Source organism: Rhipicephalus microplus, chromosome 2, assembly GCF_043290135.1.
Source record: "Rhipicephalus microplus isolate Deutch F79 chromosome 2, USDA_Rmic, whole genome shotgun sequence".
NCBI classification, from domain to species: Eukaryota; Metazoa; Arthropoda; class Arachnida; order Ixodida; family Ixodidae; genus Rhipicephalus; species Rhipicephalus microplus.
This window is the reverse complement of record NC_134701.1, coordinates 99,603,577-99,625,512: the sequence shown is the minus strand read 5'-3', so window position 1 is coordinate 99,625,512 and position 21,936 is coordinate 99,603,577. Positions and strand designations below refer to the sequence as shown.

At 42.1% G+C, this 21,936-nt stretch overlaps 1 long non-coding RNA gene across 1 annotated transcript; it reads left to right on the top strand.

Moving 5' to 3' along the window:
* The first annotated feature begins 9,859 nt into the window (after positions 1–9,859).
* LOC142796335 (uncharacterized) lies at positions 9,860–13,150 on the top strand. Its single transcript, XR_012893758.1, has 3 exons — positions 9,860–10,775; positions 11,460–11,717; positions 12,310–13,150. It is a non-coding gene; the product is annotated as an uncharacterized LOC142796335 (long non-coding RNA).
* The last annotated feature ends 8,786 nt before the right edge of the window (positions 13,151–21,936 follow it).

Genomic DNA, 21,936 nt, shown 5'->3' with positions numbered 1-21,936 from the left:
AATGCAGTCCTTCATTGACTCTGGATAAATCATGTCTTGCATGCATTCAGCAAGCTCCAGCAGTATGTCATCAACAATAACTGCCAAGGTATCAATTTGAAACATATTTCGCAATATCACAATAGCCAGAGTGGGACATTTGAAAAATACGATAATATAAAAACACAATAAAATTTGCTCTATAGCATACGACCAGAGAGCATGTCATTAGCATCAAAAGGCTAGAGGACATTCAGCACGTTCACAATGCGCAAACATTCTACAAGTATCGTTGCTGGGTTTTATGCAACCTGCTTAACAGTAGTTTCTTTATGTTGAAAGAGGTCCTGCACTTCCAAGAGGAGATGTGGACCATCCCCTTCAACCGGGGCTCCTTTTGCTGCACGTGAACGCTGTTTTGGTTTTGAGAGAAAGAAGGCACACCTTTGAAAATTCTTGGTACGGCGTCTTCCACCAGTCTCAGTTGTTCTCGGGCCAGCGAAAAGATGACTCCGTTCACTGTGCGCAAGTCTTCACAGTGAACTGGTGTCACTGGTGTCGAAGTGTTTTTCACACACGCAAGCGTTCCTTGAGTCCACCTGTCGCGTTGTTCTGCGTTGGCTAGGAAACAGAACAGGCAAACTTTTTCGACGGTGCCCTTGTATCGAGAGTGACATCCCTGCACGAAGCAGGTATCGCGCATCACTGTCAACGGAATGTGACCCCGGAAAGCAAAGAGCGAGAGTAATCTGCACAACCACCACGACTCCGCGCCAGTAATCCGCTAATGGCGGTCAGCAAAGCAGCCAGCGGAACCAGCTTCTTCGCCCCTCTATCCACGCCAGCGCCACGGCTCAGAAAGTGCGGGCGGCGTATGAAGCTCTCCCGTTGAGTTGGTGGGAGTTTCAAGACCAGAAAAAGTAATAAGAGACCATGGTAATTCTAAGGAACGTAGCGTGTATTACGTTATGCTGACAATGCAACGCTAAGTACAAAGAGGTAGGTGTTCCCTGCCCTTTGCAAAGAAGATACGACGGTGGCACCTACCCACTACGCGCATAGAGGCACTTTAACGCAGCGCCTCCAGAATACCGTTCACTGATTTCTTTGCTCAGGACATCAAATAAATGTTTTATATACACTCTGCAGACGGAAGACTATCGTCATTCGACGACATTTGCAGTGAAATATGGGGATACGGGGCCAGTATTTTAGGGGCGAAGCTGCTTAGGCCTTGGGCAGTTCCCGTCTCCGTATGTAGTATGTAGCCACCTATAGTTTATGACTCGCTCATAAGATGCTGTTATGCGTACATTTACTTGAGAATTTCATAACTAGACAGCGTTAGTGGTTTTACAGCATATACAAGGAGTGAATGATAGTTATGGGTCCAACAGTCCGTGCTTCCGTCCGGTCACCCGTTCATCTGGCCATCTGTCTGTGCGTCAATGTGCTCGTGCTTCCGTCCATCCACCCATGCTTGTGTGTCCGTGCTTCCGTTCTTCCATGCGTCCATCCGTGCTTCTGCCTGTCCATTCATGAGTCCATTCATTCGTTCGTGCTTCTGTCCGTTGGTTGTCGCTTCCGCCCATCTGTCCAGCCGGCCGGACAGACAGAAGCAAGAATGAACAGAAGCACTGAAAGATGGACGCACGAATGAACTCCTCACTCCACTCATCATCATTCACTCCATGAGTATTCTGTGTTTTTTATTTGAAATTTCTCCAGGTGGCTCAAGTGATTTATATTTTACTCCCACTTACCTCCTAAACATTGCATTTTTCAGCTTAGCCGCTTGTTTCTTAGGCCTATCTTCTCAACAACTCTTTCCTTTTGTTTTTGGGCCATAACGAGATAATGTTTAGTGTTTATGCTGAGCAAACAAAGCCTTCATAAACAAATTACAAAGGTGGCCTACATCCTGAGCGACAGCGCTCTCCTTCGTCTATTCTCACGAGGCGGGATCAGCTTTGCGAAATGTCGGGTGTGCCAGGAAGACATGCCGCATCACCCGTCATGCGTAAACCAATGCGATAAGTGTAACAAGGCAAGAAGAAACACTAAGTTCAGTGAGGCTTGCCAAAGTAGCGTTCTTTTTTTTGCGCTCGAAGCAAAGCTTGTGGAGGTCATCTTGATGCGAGTAGGAGATATTCCGGCCTCGCCAAGAAAGCAAGCACACAGACAACAAATGACGCACGTAGATTCTCACGGGGAGTGCAGCAGTGAAGAACTCATGTAAATGGAGTTATGAACTATTCGCTTCTCAACTTTCTGCGTAAGCGAGGAAAAACACGAAATTTAACTGTTATGAGAGAGATGGAAGGACACCTGACTTGTAGAGCCGCACAGAAATGTCGCATTAAAGCAAAGAATATGGCAGCGTTTGAATTATGCCAAAATAAGAGCACTGAGTGGTATAATGCTGCGAGACAGTTCGAGGGCCAAAATATTGGAAGTAATTGACGGTATGCCTAGTGGAGGCTCAAACAACTTACAACAAATATGGACAATCAGGGGCAATAAGTGACTGAAATTCCCCTTGGATTGCGACCTATAAGTGTTGTTTTCACCATCGAATCATTCATTTCAACGTCAGAGAGCATGACAGAGTTCGAAGGGGCGTCTCTCAATCTGAGAAAAATGACGCCAAAATATCGGTATGTGTTGCGTTCCAATACGAAGCCATTTATGATGAAACAAACTGCGAGGTGCACTCCGAGCAGCGGAATGCTATTTTTCAGGGCTGTACACTGTATGTTGTGGTGATTTGTTGCTACGGCAGGGGAGGAGTGCAGAACAATAGCAGCACGTAGTAGACAGAAGACTATGCAGTGGCTGACGCGTCTCGCTCTCTGGATTTCGTGCCGACCGGTTGTGCCCCCATGATCTCCGACGATAGCGCAGCTCTGGCCGACTGGGCTCGCCCTACGCCGTCTCCTGACGCCAACAAGAGCTCTCGCCCAATGGTGCCCCGTCCTCGGACTCCTGAGACCATGCCCATCTTTTCTATCTTTTCCTTACTTTCATGTGTCACTGTACCTGCGTCTCACTCTCTCCTTCCTCTCTCTCTATGTCTATGCCTTTTAATCCTATCCTTTTAATCTCTGCTTACCTTCACCCGTCGTGAGCTACTGTTGGGGTGTCCCCCCCCCCCCCCTGAGAGATGGTTATTTGGCTTACTTGTCTCTTCGTTTCATTTAAAAAGCGGTCCCCCCCCCCCTCTCACAGTGGCTGACGCTATGTTGATGAGGCCGATGTAACTCAGTTACTGTCTTCACGCGCTGTAATAACCTTAGTAAGAAAGCTTCCCTGAGTCAACGTTTTGATCAAGTGTCAAGACGTATCATGTTTCGCTTGTCGTATGTATACATTTGTTGAAAGCTTTCTACTTAGCAGGAAAGATTGTGCATGTAGGTTTATTCATTTGTTGGTAATGTCTGCGCTATAAGTATTGTGAGAATTGTTTCATTTTTACGTAACTCAGATTTAGTACGAAATAATCCGACAGTTCCCAAGTGAAATAACGAATGTATAGATGGTGATCCCTCAAATCGTTCAAAAATGACAGATCCCACGTACTTTGAAAATCTATTTTATGCGAAGCGTGCTCATGGAAGGTGATTCGATTGTAATTTATTTTTAAACAAAACAGCGCTAAATTTATGTACAAGTGAACGCACATACATATGTTAAAGAGCCACATGTGTTTTATAACTAGTTGTTTAGAGTTCCGTAGCAATGCCAATATGAATATCAACATTAACAACACCAGAAGCGGTAAGCTGATATGAACCACCGGAGGTTACGAGGATGGTAGCCCTAGACACTGCCACATAAATCAGCTACAGTGGATGGCGCCTAACTACAATTGACATTAACTTGACATGAAGGCTGCATTGTTGAAGTACATTTTCATGAAAAATCATAGCATGAACTATAAGAAGAATCGACATTTCACATATATTAGAGACCATTCAATAAAAATTTTCGAGACCTGGCGTGGCTCTTTGGTAGAATACTTGATGGCCACTCAGAATACCGGACTTCGATTTGTTCTGGCAACCTTACATTTATTCTATGCAATCATCGGGTCAACGCTTGTTGTAGCAACAAACAACTCTGGATAAATACCGTTAATTAACAGCGGGTTCGGGTAGGTTCTTGTTTGTAATCGCTTGAGTGTAATGATCTGAGCTCTGTTAAGTTTACTTCGTGGAAGGGGGAAGACCTTGCGTCCTAGATAGAAATGTTTCGTTAGCTCGTTGCACGCAAGGAGATGCTCCTTGCAAGCTGAATCTCAGCATCTTCTTGCCCTTTGGCTGCATGGTCGACAAGTCCTCGTGCAGCTTTTTGGGCAGATTTGTTATGTGTTCCAACAACATTCGATAAATGCCACGACACCATAGATCTTGCTCGTATGCTCTGGCGTTGCTCCGCGTTACGCAGCGACAACAAAAATACGGAAGTACGATGAGACGCAGCTTCGTGCAGTACTACATTAGAGGGACAATTATGGGCAGTCCAACGAAACCGCGAAACGGCTGAAACGCTAGTTCTTACGGTCAAAACGTGGGAGCATCCCGCTTCGAACTAGGACACTATCGTGACCTACTGGACCTTAATAAAGTTCTTTCATTCATCCATTCATCGTGTCAGTGCTGCAGGTCTGAGCTATTTTTAAAGGCCCACGCGTTAAAATTTGTGCTATCGGCGTTCCTGGGGAAATATGAAGTGTAGATTGCCTGTGGCGCATACACGCATACCAGTGGAAAATGCGCGCCCGAGGGTATGTGCCACTGCCTGAAGGAAAGTGTTTAACGACGCACGTGTCTATACTGTGATATCATCTATTCCATGACCAGCCAATCGTATTTGTCAAACTGTCTAACCCCCTCTCCCATACTATACTTGGTTCATGCGAGGATAAGGCGCCAATTATGAGAGCATCCAGATGTAGATAGATAGATAGATAGATAGATAGATAGATAGATAGATAGATAGATAGATAGATAGATAGATAGATAGATAGATAGATAGATAGATGAAAGTGCTTGTAGTACTAAAATAAATTATTCGCATATAAAACAGATTGCTCAATTTTAACGGTAAACGCCTCCAAAGGTCCAACATTCATGCAAAGTCGCGGCAGATCCTTCCATTTTTTTCATTTTAGTCAGGAGTAATGACCACTTTTTAGTGTGGCAGTGTGTTCAATAGGGGCTGATATTCTTTGTATGATCGAGTCTAGAAGAGCACTGATAGCGGTATTTGAAGTAGTGGTTATTATATAACACGAAGCTATTACGATTTGGAAAGTGCGTTACTTTCAAAGCGGTAATGCACCAGTGGGCTTGGAGTCTCTGAGCAGCATCGTGGTTGTGCAAAAGCGTCATGCGGTCGTCCTGTGCTTTTGTCCCTGGCGGTGTCAATTGACACCACTGAACAACAGTTCCCCTAGTATCTCGGAAACGTAACCAATAGTACTCATTCTTGGGGCAATAGTTCTTCAGTGATCCTCGTTGCAACGGACATCAATATTGCGGCATGGTTGTGGAGGTAGCAGCCACAAAAAAAGAAGCTTGAGTGGAGACTTAAGTGAAGCTAAGACACGTAAGCTGAGGTGGTTAAGAGTGTTTTTCGAAACGTCGTATTGACGCTGTTTCAATGAGTATTAGGCTGACAAGCATTACGTTGGTTCCCACTATGTGTACACTAGTGATTAGCAGGAACAAATAAGCAATTTGTCATCATTTTTTAATCATTGAGATCTAATAACCTACACTGGTGGCATGTTAATTATTCAAACATTGCTCGAACCACTGGCCCAATTTTTCGCTTGTGGACATCTTAAGTCCAAACTTCAAGAAACACACGAACAAAAATGTATCAGACCAAAATAAAAATTCCAGAGCTGAAAGGGCTTGAGTATCTAGAAATATTTAAACGAAGTTAGTTTAATTTAATAGTCAATAACTTGTTAAGATACATTTGGTAGAAATTACAAGTCAAACAGGCGCATTCCACAATGCGGCCTACAAAATATTTAGAGCCTTATAGCTGAATATTCAAGGGGGCTGTTGCAAGTTTTCAGCTCAGAAAACGCACTTAAATCGATAATTTGTAACACCAGTATGTGTGTTTTTTAAGTACTTAATACCGTCACCGTCAGTGTACTCGTTAGTGTATTTGTACAAATATCTACACCAAACATTTTTCCCATTAGGTTGTCAGTGAAAAGTGGTGAATTTTATTCCCACTTCTTTGGTATGCGTGCAGCCTTAGTTACGTCTACTTGCATTTCTGATCTCTCGCACAAAGCGGCACTACGAAGCAACTATAGTCTTAACTTAAGCTTAACCGGCTTAGTTCGTATTCTTTTCTATATGACATATTCAGGACTAAGCACCATCGCGACAAAGGTGTGTTGCAGTGGTATTTGAGAAATACATTTCAGTATCTAAATTTCTCTATCTAAATAGATTTGCAAAAATATTTGTGCCTATAAAGTGACATACTTTTAAATGTAACAATTAACGCACAATACTGTGCAGCAGAAGGGTATCCGGTTAGTTTTTAGGCGAAAACGAACGCATAAAACTAACAGGTATAGCAGAGCTGTTTTTGGCATGGATCGATAATGTGAGTGGGGCTCACCCTTAGCTAAGGTCACCACCTGTCGTGTTAAGGCGTTGATAAAACAGCACTTCTATAGGAAGCGAATCATATAGGACTGACACGTAGCAACGACGCACCGCAAGAGCTAATTGCGGAAGGCCTAGACGAGTACCTTCAAAATCGGGAACTGGAAAATAAACCCTTCACCTTATCTTTCCTCTTCAAGTTCAACGTATGCTCGCCACCACCATCTTAATTCATTTACACCATGTGTACCACGTACAGATTCATCCAAGCTTTGTTTTTCCTCTTGCGCTGTGATAGAGTAAAAAAAGAATTTCTTGCCTTTCGTCACATTGAAGTTGTTTCAACTGCATCACCAATGTTTATATTTTTGTTTGTTGTTCTTGATTGACCCTGATTGGATGTGTAAATGCTTCAAAAAGTATTGAATAAAGAAAAGAAAAGTACAAGGCACAAATTTATGTCATTATGTTCACGTTAACTCCATGCACACCTCTTTCTTGTAGGTGTTTCAGTATTCCTTACAGGCGTCGACATCTTGAGCTAGTGTGTGCATCGGCAGTTTTTTTTTTCACCATTGCCTTACGACGGCGCCAAGATGTGTGCTTGGAAAAAGTTGTTAACGTTTTAGAGTGCTTGGTACTCTACTACAGGAGAACAAAAAGCCGTCCCACGGGCCTCACGTTTGTGAGGTCCTAAATCAGAATGCCTGGGTCTATATGTGCCTATATTCAAGCATAGTAGGTATATGTATATAACCATTTATTACTTACTATGCTTGTAAACACTGTTTGAAACAAATAGATACACTTGTCGAAAGTACAATAGTTTGGAAAATATTTTTTTTCAGGAGAATGAGCATAAATGGAGATGGATGTTGATATCTTAGCGGCTTCATAGCAGATCATACCCAAATGATGCATAATCCATGACAGATGAGCCGAAGTAATCCTGATGTATATATTTTTGCTTCCTAGCTGTGCTGCAACATTTTTATTGTCTAGGAGCTTTTATTACTTTCAGCAATCGGCTACCTGAAGTTCATAAGTTAGTTTCCACTAAACACTTTCAGCGCAACGTGAGTGAGGTAATCTAATTTAAAACGCGATACAAAATGTAGAACTCGCACGTGCTTCAACCAACTCTGCCCATTCGCGTTGTTTTTTTGCATGTAGAAAAGTTACAGATCTCATATTCACACTATAGGAAACAAATCAAATTTCTAGCGAAGACGTTCAACCATGTTGGTAGAAATTTACGGCATCTAAATTATTGACTTGTACAACAGGTGCAAGCTATTTGTCTTCTTGTTTTTCTTAATATTGGCGCGAAGCGTATTGCGGATAGTGTTGCGCATGCCGGTACCACCGGCACGCGGCCTTATCGTGGTCCAGGATGCACCGCGATTCATCTGCGAAGATCGTGGCCCGCGCGTCTACCATTCGTTGATTACAAGACGGCCCCAGATTCTACGACGACTGTATCTCGGATAGTGAACGCGCCTTGCAATCCAGTGAGGCATTCTGTTCCCCGACAGCCGTCGAACACGCTGTCCGCCACCCGCTAAGCCGATGTGTATATTTTCCTTTAGTGGGCGCTAGTCCGCCAAATAAACGGGGCCCGGATTCACAAAACTCACTTACGAAAACATTTTTGCGCAAGAGAAATTTTGTTGCGTAAGTCGATTCACGAAACGAAAAAACGTCGTAAGAGGCCATAGTTGTCACATCGGCCGCTGCAAATAAAGCGCGCTGTGACTGCCTGGGAACATGTCAGCGATGGTGATGCAGTTGCTATATTTGCCTACGTCACCGAAAAGTGCTCGTAAGTGGATTCACGAAGCGAAATTGTGCGTAAAAACAGCATGGCTGAGAGAAAATCCTAAGAGTGGTCCGGACCACTCTTAGGAAGAATGTGGCTACTTATAACCTGCTGCCGCAGCGGTATACTTTGGTGCCCTGGCTGGTTTTGAGTTAATTCACGCCCATTAAGTGCTGCCTGATGACTGCTGGAGCGTTTTTATTTCTTTCGGCGCTTTGAGCTTCGCGTGTTGTTTCCCTTGTACGCAGTGGATGGTGTTGACAACCACCATCGTCCAATAAGTTCGAAGTCGCAGTAATTGAAGAATTTTATTGGGCGCCAATGGCATAAAACTACGCATGTGAAGATTTGTGGTTGGATGAAAACCAATGTGATACATGAATGGTCGGTGCATTCGAACGCGACATGGCATAGGATCAACCCTATTTGTTATGTTGTTGTGTTGCGCCCCATCTCATCCAATTAAAAGTGCGACTCGAGATCCTTGCCTCATTGGTAGAAATTACCACCAAAGAGGTTAATGGGAGCACAATCTTTGCACGCTATTGGAAATAAAAATGAGAGGAAGTTTTCAGTGAGTGGTTCCTAAAGTTTGTGCTCTAGTGTACTTTGATTGGCTCTAACTGTTCAATGGTTGCGATCTCTGAAATACAGCTGTCGATACACTTTGCGACGATCTGGAACAAAGCGTACTTTGTAAACCAAAGCGTATTAGGGGTGCGCGTGATTACGCATGGAACTACAAACAAATCATGCATCTTCACCTTCACTGTTCAGACACCGATATGAACCGTGATATTATGGCAAGCAATCGGAATGAAATGACCATATTAACTTTGTATGACAACGAAAATATGCAAACCCTCACGATTCTGGAGCAAACCTTGGCTGAATTCATCCCTGCGTCAATTACCAGCCATTTAACTTGGCGCACGAACATCATTCAAAGGTAGAGCGAGCCACTGACATGTAGTTTGTGCGACGTAGCGACCACTTGACCTGAGAATAATAGCGTTGCGAAGGCGAATCCCCTGTCGCATGCTCTGATCGAAGCAGACGACAAACGCTAGCAGACGACGGCTTGGCCGACAGGCACAGCTTGTGATTGGTTGTGAAGCAATACCCTCTACATCAGCTCACTCCGTGACGTTACCAAAGAGAAAATTTTGTCACGCCGTGAAAATAGTGCAAGCACTTTCTAAGAGCTCTCTTATCATCTTATGTGCTGCGCAGTTATCGAAAGCAACATGGCGTCGTAAACAGCATATCGGTCGGTGCGACTTTCAGCAAACGCTTCTCGCACGAGTTACTTCAGCATTTGACCGGATGTGTTGTGATTACAGCAGCTCTTTCGGTGCGTGTAAGCAGTGCGGAAAGCTGTGGCAGTGCAATGGTGTACGGTGAAGCGCAGTGAAGCCTGTACTTCGGTGTGGTTATCAAGCGGGGATCGGCGTCGATGTATCGACGGCAACTAGCACTCGAGAAGCCTGCAATGTGTGTTTGTGTGCCGGTAACAGTTTGTTCGCTTGACTTTCCAGTCTCTCAGTTTGGTGCTGTGCGACATTTCGGATTGACAGCGTTTTGACACGTTACTTGAGTGACCCCAAGTACGTACGGAAACGTATGAACTACGCGCTCGGTTCTTTCTTCGCCACTAGTTAGCCCGTACGCTTCTATTTACTTGAGAGCAATGTACTGTTCGGGAGTGAAACGATGTTCGTTGTGAACAGTGGTGCTGTGTTGACGTTCGAAGACTTGTGAACAAGCTGTGCTCGTGTGACCGAAAATTGAAAGACAGCGTTGATAACTGTTTTGCCCAGCGAAGTCGTGGTGGGGCAGCTTGGCGCTTTTGTTTGTTAAGTCGTCACTTCTCCTTTTTGTGATAACCATAGTCCTAGCGCTGTGATGTGATCAACCAAAACTGCGAGATGCCACTTTCTGTTGTGGATCGTGTTACTTTGGAAGCGTTCCTAGACTGTTCTTCGGTAACAAATTGAGAGTTCTATGTGGCAGCGAGAGCCCGTGAACGCCAAGCTTCCCTCCAGCCCCCCCAAAAAAGCAAAGATTTCACCGGTGCCTTGCTTTGGATGAAGTTGTAGGCCAATATCGCCTAACTACAGGTTTCCGAGTTCGTCTGGCCATCATTTTGCACGGCACTAGAGCCTTGAAAACAGCCGGTCATGGCCAGTTCTTACACTTTATCAATGGATGTGCACGCCTGGCCAGCCCTTCATTGCTGTCATCGTCAGTTTCCAGTCTGCAGATGCCCTTTGCCTGTTGGCCGTAGAGCACACTTGGTTCCTCATGACACCGACGGCTACTAAATGCTGCCATCGGTGAGTTCACCTTGCAGAACTAAATTTCACCGGTACCCTCTTGTATCATTCACGCAGTTCTATAACGTGTGCAAGTTTTTAAGCCCATCAGATGTAATGTTTCTCTATGGTAAGTTGAAGCATGAAAAATTTACTACTACTGTTATATACATACATATATTATAGAGCAAATACATAAAATGTTTTCTGTGATTTGATACAAGTAAGCTCTTGTTTTATTATGAGATTGGGCCTGTCGATTGACCACGTTTCATAGTTGGAAAGTTAATGTGAATTTATTTTTCAGGAGCCAGGTTGCACTTAAAAATTTATGTTATTTTGGAAAATTAGTTCTATAGATGATTACCACTGTGGTAGTACTATACTTCAGTAGGACATATATATTGTGGTACGCAAATTTTACATGAGGCTTCAGTTTATTTCAAAGTTATTATAGCAGATTTTGGTCACTTTAACGAAGTGATAACTTCCTCAAATGAGTATTAGAAGTGAGTGCTTTTAATGATTGTTTTTGATTGATTGATATGTGGGGTTTAACGTCCCAAAACCACTATAAGATTATGAGAGACGCCGTGGTGGAGGGCTCCGGAAATTTCGACCACCTGGGGTTCTTTAACGTGCGCCCAAATCTGAGCACACGGGTTAATGATTGTTTTTAAATATCTCGTTTTTGGCTCTTCACAGATCGCAGAGATTGGTTTGTTAAGGTCCTGTGATGCATCGGTTGCACATTCTGGCACATCAATCCTCATCATTACTTGGAGCACCTGTACAAAAATAGGAAGGACACGTTCTCCCTAACTGTGCAAGCCTATGTCACTGCTGGGACTGTTATCATTCAGCGGATGTGGCGTGGAAGCATGCATGGCAGCCTCATCTGGAAGGACTGCAATCTGCTTGGGAGCTTCGAGGGCACAAAACTGCCTAACGGCTGGCTGCAAGGTTAGTTTTTTTTAATACATACGATTACGTGAACACCACTTACTGTGCACAAATTGAAAACCAAAGCATTGTTGCTTTCAGTGGATACCTGTAATATTCTTACACATAATTATTATTCAACATTTATAGAACTAAATTACAAGATAATTGGGAATGTTGAAAGCTGAAAGCCTGCAGCTTATGAATGAAACTCCAATAATCTGAGACACAAAAGCTTGTGCTTTGAAACGAGCACAAATACTTTGATTCCTTATTGAGCTCTCGAGCTTGTCACTTCCTCTGTGGATCAAGTGCTCTGGAAGGAAATAGCAAGTGGGTGAAAATTGCCTGGCTGTTCACAACTTGCAAGCAGAAAGACCTATTGAAGAAGCCTCAGATGACATAGGGCCAGTAACTGCATCTTTTACCTAATGTAGCTTTTTCTCTCTCAGTGCTGTTGCTTGTGTTTCAGCCGAACATGTTCACCACGATTGCATAGTGATATATATTTTTCTGCAAATTGTACCTGACCTAAGTATGCATTGTTGGTCTCTAATGGCGACGTTCAGTGTGTTTCAAAGCTATGGCTTCTCATTTCTCTGTCTGTGGCTAGCCTATTTCAGCAGCAGAGCGATGCAGCTAGCACACATGCAATCCAAGTCATGGAGCGCTCCTTTGGTGTTCTGTGCAGGACACAGCATATCCATCCGGCAACACACTGGTATCAACAATAATGGTGAGTGTTGGTGGCACCTGTAGGAGCCCGTTGTGTTTGTTGCGTATGATTATTTCCCCTGATGAAGTGCATTTTTGAAAGGTTTTCTTCATTTAGAATAATAGATGTCAGTAACAAGCACACTCATAATCCACAAATTCTTTGTGTCTTCTAGACTGCCCATTTGCTCCTATATGCGGTATGGTGAGCTGGCTATGTTAGACAGCCCTAAAGTTATGAACATTGGCTGTTGTGTTGTAATGCAGTCTAACTTGTGTTTCTTAGTGAACTTATTTGTGGTCTACTTCTCGCACCTAGTGTAAAGTCGAAATAAAAGAAACTCTATTGGCTTTTTATGTCTGTCAGAAGTTTCATGCCTTCATCTATAACATTGTGGTTTTGCTCTTGTATCATATTAAATATATTTTCAGCCTTCACTGTTTGTGTGTGTGTTGAGGCTTGTCATTGGCTTCTGAAAATACAATATCTGTAAATATGAGCACATAATTGACAACTATACATTCTTGCATGTAGCATGGTTGAAACAATGATCTGTGTTTTTCTAAGTTCCAGCAGTAACAAGGGGTTCGGTGCTCCACGGTCATGTACAGTGTATCAAGAACAGAGCACAGAAGACCAACAAGTATAAAGGGACTGCCAGTGACTGTTCTCCTGCTCAGAGTTTACAACAGCAGAAAGAGCACATTGTGATGTCAGGAGCAGCAGCTGCTTAACTTCTTAGCAGTGCATTATTCAGCAGTTGCTTTGCTTGCATTCGAAAATCTTTAAATTTTGCATAGAAGATACCAAACTATGACACTAATTTAAAGGATGCTGTAGTGTTAGTGGGCAAATATTTTTGAGCTGAAGTTTTTAACATGTGTGTTAAGTGCCTGCGTGCCTCTACATTTGCATGCCAGAAATCACAGCATCCATGGTAGCCAATGGTAACTGTGTTTGCATTCTTTGTAGTACAAGAAGTAAAGCCATGGATGCAGTAATTATGTACTTAGTCGATGTAATCCTTCAGTGTACTATCATTTGTATAGCACCAATGATGCCATGAGTGTATAAGCTCTGGGAAGTGAATCTATGTGGATTATTTTATTTGGAAGGAAGAGGATCATCACTACTCCTAGTATATCTTAACAGTAGATTTTAGTGCTTGGGTATTATCCCACTGCCTGTCCGTCCTTCAACAGTCTACTTATCTACTGTGTAAGTGTAACTTTTTAAATGTATACTTTGCTCGGATAATTTCGTTCATAATGTAATGCAAGTGACTTATCATCTATGCAGCTCTACTCAGACTAGAAATAAAAGTGTTTATTTTTATATGTAGCTATAGCATGCATTCAGTTGTGTTTTTCTAGGTGCCTGTACAATTGTTTAGCCCTACAAAAGTGCTGGTATACTCTAATATTGAATCTGTCATCTTAAAATAGTTTGTTAGTGGAAGTAAGAATGTGTTTACAACCAATACTACTATCCTCAGATGAACTGTGAAAACTCTGTGGAAATTTATTTACAGTTTTTGAACGTTGTGATGGCAAATGTTATGTTCTATTATTGTGGTCCCTGTTTCATGCAAATGACACATAATCACTTTGCAGTGGCATAGTATTAGTTGGTATTTGACACATAAGTGCTGAGCAACATCGCAGTTGAGGCCAGCAGCAAGACATACATGCAGTGCACTGGAGCATCACCTCACATAGTGTACAGTCTTTGCCCACCAGTAAACTCAATATTTTTCAAGCAGACTAATAGACAGCTGTATGGTAACTAACTGTGTTGGTGTGCAAACTTTGAAGTCTTTTTGAGGAGTGTTTTTCATCATTTTGTGAAGTGAAGTAGCTACCCAAGGCCACAACTGGTGGGAATGTGGTGGTTTTCTCTCTCCAAAAGCACTCCTACCAGCTGCCTCAATGTTAGCATGGGGTGAATTCACGAACTGGAAAAATAATTGGTTTTTGTTTTTTTGGCCGAAAGAGTCACTTCCACAGTTGGGCCACCACGATGCGCCAGAATAGAAACTTTTTAGCTAAATAAAGTTGATTCTACTTTTGATAAGTGTTTTGGGGAAACGAAATGGCACCTATAGCTGTCAATATAAACACTGTTTGCACCAAGGAGCTTAGTAGCTTATAATTGTATTATTCATGTATTGTCTATAATTTACTCGCGCTGTGCCAACTTTCAGCCCAAGTGTCCTAACATGCTTTGTTAGTGGGTTGTGAATGAGCCAAGCTATGTAAATAAACAGAGTGATATTGCAGACATGTACAAAATATTGATGCACAGCCCCTTTCTTTAGCATGACATTGTCAAGGGCTTTATTCTTGTGTTTTTTATAAAAACTGCTTGTCACTGGGCAGCAGCGGAAAACTATGCATCAAGCTTTTGCGAGATGGTTCGAGAAACACCGTGTTCAGACATAACAGTGCCGGTGGATTTCTCTCGTAAGTTACTTTCTGTAGTATATTCAAAATGAGTGTATTAGAATTGTTGTTTTATAGCTATTGATTTTATTATTTACACCTGAGTGTATGTATGTATGTATGGGTGTACATATGTATATATGTGTGTGTGCGTATGTGTATGTATGTATGTATGTATGTATGTATGTATGTATGTATGTGTGTATGTATGTATGTATGTATGTATGTATGTATTTTTTAAATGAGAATCCGTTTATCATCGGTGAGTAAGTTTGGTAATGATTTGGCTGAATTTGTTTCTACTTATTTCTCTTTTGAGCCATTATACATTTCAATTTGTTTTGTACTGCATAAAAATAAATGTAACCTTACACAGTCTATGTGTGTTCAAAAAGTTGTTTCATTTACCAACCTACAGTCATGGGCAAGAAATTGGGTAAATTGGAACAAACCTGCGAAGATTAGTTTACCGCATAGCTACTCTACATGGCATATCTCGTACACATTGTGTTGGTTGAAGATGTCGATTTCAACCTTTCAATTTTAATCAGAATAAGCAAGCTATCACCCGTGGTTGTATATGTGTGTGATATTTATGCTTACTGTGATACCGGTTCGCAATGACAATTAAGGTCACAAACCTAGTCAAGCTGAATACACGAGTTTTGTCCATGCACCTTTCATCTGCACTGGAACTGTTGTTAATAAAAAATAAACTTCAGCATTTAGAAATTTATTCTAGTAACCAAAAGCAGTGTATTTCTTTATCACACAAATCAAATTGCCATTGTTCTGTTCCATTCTGGACAATAGGGGACCCTCTCAGCAGAACTCGATTAACTGCTATAGTTCATTTTAACCATTGACAGCGACATTACACTGAAGCGTGCAGCATGACAAATAGCGGGAGAGAAGACACAAACTAATCACGCTGTTTGCGTCAGCTCTAACTGTCCGTGCTCTTTGGTCTTGCTGCATGTGATGATGCCCACCAAATTAGCACGAAAGCGTGTCCCTACAAAAGCAGTCAGCTTGGCTGCAAGCAGTTAGCTCACTGCATGTGTAGATTTTCTTCAAAACACCGTGAAGACTGATTGCTGGTCGAATATCCAAACACGTGAAAAGTGATACACCAGGTATGTTATTGGTATTTCAGTACTGGACACTTTTTCGATAAGAGAGGATGGAGGAGAAAATTATGAACCCTGAATTGTTTAATTTTTGAAGGAGCACAGTACAGTGCTTTTGGAACAAAAGGGAAGTGAAAGAAGCAAGTGCGAAAGCCTAATTCTCAAAAAATTAGTACCCGCCACCACGCATAATGTCTGGCCGGGCAACCTCTCGAAAAAAAAAAAGTGCCAGTGATTCTGCGAATCGAACCAAGTACCTCCTAGATTGTAGTTGAGCGCTGTAACCGCTCGTTCACTGCAGCAGTGCTTGCATTAACCCTATTGCTGATATATCGTCATTCCTTTGAATGAAGCCAAATGCAAAAACGTCCGGTGAAACTTTGTCAAAAATAGAAAAAATAGTTAGAATGCGTTTGCCCAAGGTTACTAGAAGATAGAAACCGCCACGTGTGAATGTATAACGGTGTGCTATTTATTCTTGTACATTACTATCATGACGTTGGGATAGCTGGCGCTAACGTAGGCTACCTTCTCATAGTTTGCCAAATATAAATAAGAAAATAAAAATATATATCGGCCTGTGACAACGCTAATCAACTGTTATAAGTTCACTGTCACTAGTGTCACTATCACTAAATGAATGCTCAGTTTGCTTCCATTATCGTTATTTAAGAAAGTTTTGGCTCATTAGCTCAACTTTCCTAATTGGCATTGATTCTCACATCTAAGGACAGTCACACTTCATCTCGCTTTCGTAGTGGCTGTCACTCTCATATAACGCGTACTCCACTTTTTTATGTTCTCCGAGCATCTGACGCTGCTTTGCGGAGACTTTCGCTGACGTCTGCTGGGCCAGAAAATTGTCTTTATTATCTATCAATTTCAAGCTTTCGCGAAGCCGAAACGAGAGTCTCTCTCTCTTTTCATTCTTTTCGCACGTGTGAGAACGTCTCTCGACCTCAAGACTCGTATACACGTCCCTTGCTTTGTTTGCGCACTCAAACAACGCTGGACGAAATATCTGCACCGTGTTTTGTGAAAAGCATTAGCACTTACACACCTCCCGACGAGTCTCCCTCATTTTACGTAGACATATACCTAAGCGTAAGCGTATGCACGTTCTCGCAAACCGGCTTTATAAAAATGCTGCGGTGCATGGAACCAGCGAAATTGCGCTCACAATTTCATTTGATTACTGCTGTTATCTATTTCCGCACAATTCGTCTGCAGGCACCAAAGTCGCTCTTGTGTCTTGTAATAAGAATATTGTAACAAAGGCTACCTTTGACTATAGGTACAAAACACCCTTACGTTCACCACTATACCGTGCTATATTGCACCGAATTAGTTAAGTAGCAGCGCAGCTTCAATGAAATGTAAGGTACCTGGTCGCGTTAAATAAGGGAAGGCATTCGAGGCACAATTTAAAACATTGCATGCATCGATTTATGTGTGGTTTCATTTATGTGATGCACCTGGAGTGTTGTTTATACTTGTACTTGGCGAGATAGTGCATGGATTGCTCGGTGGCTTAAGGCCATCGAGCAATTATTTTTTTTAGCTACAGTCGTTGATTAAAGGCGAGTGCTTGGCTTTGCACAGCCCACCAGAACGTCTATTACAACGTACGCGGCATCCTGTAAGCGCTGTAGCAGACGCTCGCGGAACTGAAACTTAGATGCAGCAAATCATTGGCTATCATCGTCTTCTCTCGATGCTAGACGCTTTGCGTGCTACCTTGATATTATCGGCACACACTTCTTTCTTTCCTTGTCGTTTCATCGACTATCGTGTGTCCTCCTTGCCCTCTTAAGTGCCGAATAAGTTAAATTCATAACCGCGCTATAGTAATCCCTCCAGATAAGAGAACTTTTGGCTAAGAAAATGCGTAGCCAAAGAGAAAGCTTTGTGAATTCGGCCCCAGAACCCGTAATATTATAACCACTCTGTTGCATGGTTGAATTATCATGAATTGCATCTTTAGAATCGCAGAACTGTGGATATACAAAGCATGGAGGAGCAACAGTGGTGCGTGAAACCTACAGCTACAGATTTGACGTAAATCTTGCAGTGCAATCATATTTTGCTCGGTCATCTGTGAAGACAACAGAGAAAAAAGTAGCTCACAAGTAAAGCGTGTGAAATCTGTTAAACCTCGGTTTCGCCATCAATATATAACTGGGGCCGAATTCACAAAGCTTTCTTTTTGGCTACGCATTTTCTTAGCCGAAAGTTCTCTTATCTGGAGGGATTACTATAGCGCGGGTACGAATTGAACCTATTCGGCACTTAAGAGGGCAAGGAGGACACACGATAGCTATGAAACGACAAGGAAAGAAAGAAGTGTGTGCCGATAATATCAAGGTAGCACGCAAAGCGTCTAGTATCGAGAGTATACGATGACAGCCAATGATTTGCTGCATCTAAGTTTCAGGGGCCGAATTCACAAAGCTTTCTCTTTGGCTACGCATTTTCTTAGCCAAAAGTTCTCTTATCTGGAGGGATTACTATAGCGCGGGTATGAATTTAACTTATTCGGCACTTAAGAGGGCAAGGAGGACACACGATAGCTGATGAAACGACAAGGAAAGAAAGAAGTGTGTGCCGATAATATCAAGGTAGCACGCAAAGCGTCTAGCATCGAGAGTATACGATGACAGCCAATGATTTGCTGCATCTAAGTTTCAGTTCCGCGAGCGTCTGCTACAGCGCTTACGGGATGCCGCGTACGTTGTAATAGGCGTTTTGGCGGGCTGTGCAAAGCCAAGCACTCGCCTTTCATCAACGACTGTAGCTAAAAACGAAATTGCTCGATGGCCTTAAGTCATCGAGCAATCCATGCACTATCTCGCCAAGTACAAGTAAACAACACTCCAGGTGTACCACATAAATGAAACCACACATAAATCGATGCATGCAATGTTTGAAAATGTGCCTCGAATGTCTTCCCTTATTTAACGCGACCAGTTACCTTACATTTCATTGAAGCTGCGCTGCTACTTAACTGATTCGGTGCAATCTAGCACGGTATAGCGGTGAACGTAAGGGTGTTTTGTACCTATAGTCAAAGGTAGCCTTTGTTACAATATTCTTATTACAAGACACATCAGCGACTTTGGTGCCTGCAGACGAATTGTGCGGAAATAGATAACAGCAGTAATCAAATGAAATTGTGAGCGCAATTTCGCTGGTTCCATGCACCGCAGCATTTTTATAAAGCCGGAATGCGAGAACGTGCATACGCTTACGCTTAGGTATATGTCTACGTAAAATGAGGGAGACTCGTCGGGAGGTGTCTCAGTGCTAATGCTTTTCACAAAACACGGTGCAAATATTTCGCCCAGCGTTGTTTGAGTGCGCAAACGAAGCAAGGGACGTGTATACGAGTCTTGAGGTCGAGAGACGTTATCACACGTGCGAAAAGGATGAAAAGAGAGAGAGAGAGACTCTCGCTTCGGCTTCGCGAAAGCTTGAAATTGATAGATAATAAAGACAATTTTCTGGCCCAGCAGACGTCAGGGAATGTCTCCGCAAAGCAGGGTCAGATGCTCGGAGAGCATAAAAAGGTGGAGTACGCGTTATATGGGAGTGACAGCCACTCAGAAAGCGAGATGATGTGTGACTGTCCTTAGGTGTGAGAATCAATGCTAATTAAGAGAGTTGAGTTAATGAGCCAAAACTTTCCTAAATAACGATAATGAAAGCAAACTGAGCATTCATCTAGTGAAAGTGACACTAGTTACAGTGAACTCATAATAGTTGATTAGCGTTGTCACAGGCCGATATATATTTTTATTTTCTTATCTATATTTGGAAAACTATGAGAAGGTAGCCTACGTTAGAGCCGGCTATCCCAACGTCATGACAGTAATGTACAAGAATAAATAGCGCACGGTTATACAATCACACGTGGCGGTTTCTATCTTCTAGTAACCTTGGGAAAACGAATTCTAACTATTTTTTCTATTTTTGAGAAAGTTTCACGGGACGTTTTTGCATTTGGCTTCATTCGAAGGAATGACGATATATCAGCAATAAGGCGAACACAAGCACTGCTGCAGTGGACGAGCGGTTACAGCGCTCAACTACAATCTAGGAGGTACTTGGTTCAATTCGCAGAATCACTGAGCACTTTTTTTTTTCAAGAGGTTGCCCGGCCTGACATTATGCGTGGTGGCGGGTACTAAGTTTTTGAGAAGTAGGCTTTCGCACTTGCTTCTTTCACTCCCCTTTTGACCCAAAAGCGCTGTACTGTGCTCCTTCAAAAATTAAACAATTCAGGGTTCATAATTTTTTCCTCCATCCTCTCTTATCGCAAAAGTGTCCAGTGCTGAAATACCAATATCATACCTGGTATGTTACTTTTCACGTGTTTGGATATTCGACCAGCAATCAGTCGTGACGGTGTTTTGAAGAAAATCTACACATGCAGTGAGCTAACTGCTTGCAGCCAAGTTGACTGCCTTTGTAGGGACACGCTTTCGTGCTAATTTGGTGGGCATCATAACATGCAGCAAGACCAAAGAGCACGGACAGTTAGAGCTGATACAAACAGAGTGATTACTTTGCGTCTTCTCTCCCGCTATTTGTCATGCTGCATGCTTCAGTGTAATGTCACTGTCAATGGTTTAAATGAACTATAGCAGTTAATCGAGTTCTGCTGAGAGGGTCCCGTATTGTCCAAAATGAAACAGAACAATGGCAATTTGATTTGTGTGATAAAGAGATACCGTGCTTTTGGCTTCTAGAATAAATTTCTAAACTGAAGTTTATTTTTTATTAACAACAGTTCCAGTGCAGATGAAAGGTGCATGGACAAAAATCGTGTATTCAGCTTGACTAGGTTTGTGACCTTAATTGTAATTGCGAACCGGTATCACAGTATGCATAAATATCACACACATATACAACCACGGGTGATAGCTTGCTTATTCTGATTAAAATTGAAAGGTTGAAATTGACATATTCAACCAACGCAATGTGTACGAGATATGCCATGTAGAGTAGCTATGCTCGAAACTAATCTTCGCAGGTTCGTTTCATTTTACCCAATTTCTTGCCCATGAGTAGGTTGGTAAATGAAACTTCTTCGAACACACATATTCTGTGTAAGGTTACATTTATTTTCATGCAGTACAAAACAAATTGAAATGTATAATGGCTCAAAAGAGAAATAACTAGAAACAAATTCAGCCAAATCATTACCAAACTTACTCACCAATGATAAACGGATACTCATTTAAAAGATACATACATACATACATACATACATACATACATACATACATACATACATACATACATACATACATACATACATACATACATACATACATACATACATACATACATACATACATACATATACGCACACACACATATACATATGTACACCCATACATACATACATACACTCAGGTGTAAATATTAAAATTAATGGCTATAAAACAACAATTCTAATACACATTTTGAATATACTACAGAAAGTAACTTATGAGAGATATCCACCGGCACTGTTATGTCTGAACACGGTGTTTCTCGAATTATCTCGCAAAAGCTTGATGCATAGTTTTCTGCTGCTGCCCAGTGACAAGCAGTTTTTATAAAGAACACAAGAATAAAGCCCTTGACAATGTCATGCTAAAGAAAAGGGCTGTGCATCAATATTTTGTACATGTCTGCAATATCACTCTGTTTATTTACATAGCTTGGCTCATTCACAACCCACTAACAAAGCATGTTAGGACACTTGGGCTGAAAGTTGGCACAGCACGAGTAAATTCTAGACAAAACATGAATAATACAATTATAAGCTACTAAGCTCCTTGGTGCAAAAAGTGTTTATATTGACAGCTATAGGTGCCATTTCGTTTTCCCAAAACACTTCTCAAAAGTAGAATCAACTTTATTTAGCTAAAAGTTTCTATTCTGGCGCGTCGTGGTGGCTCAACGGT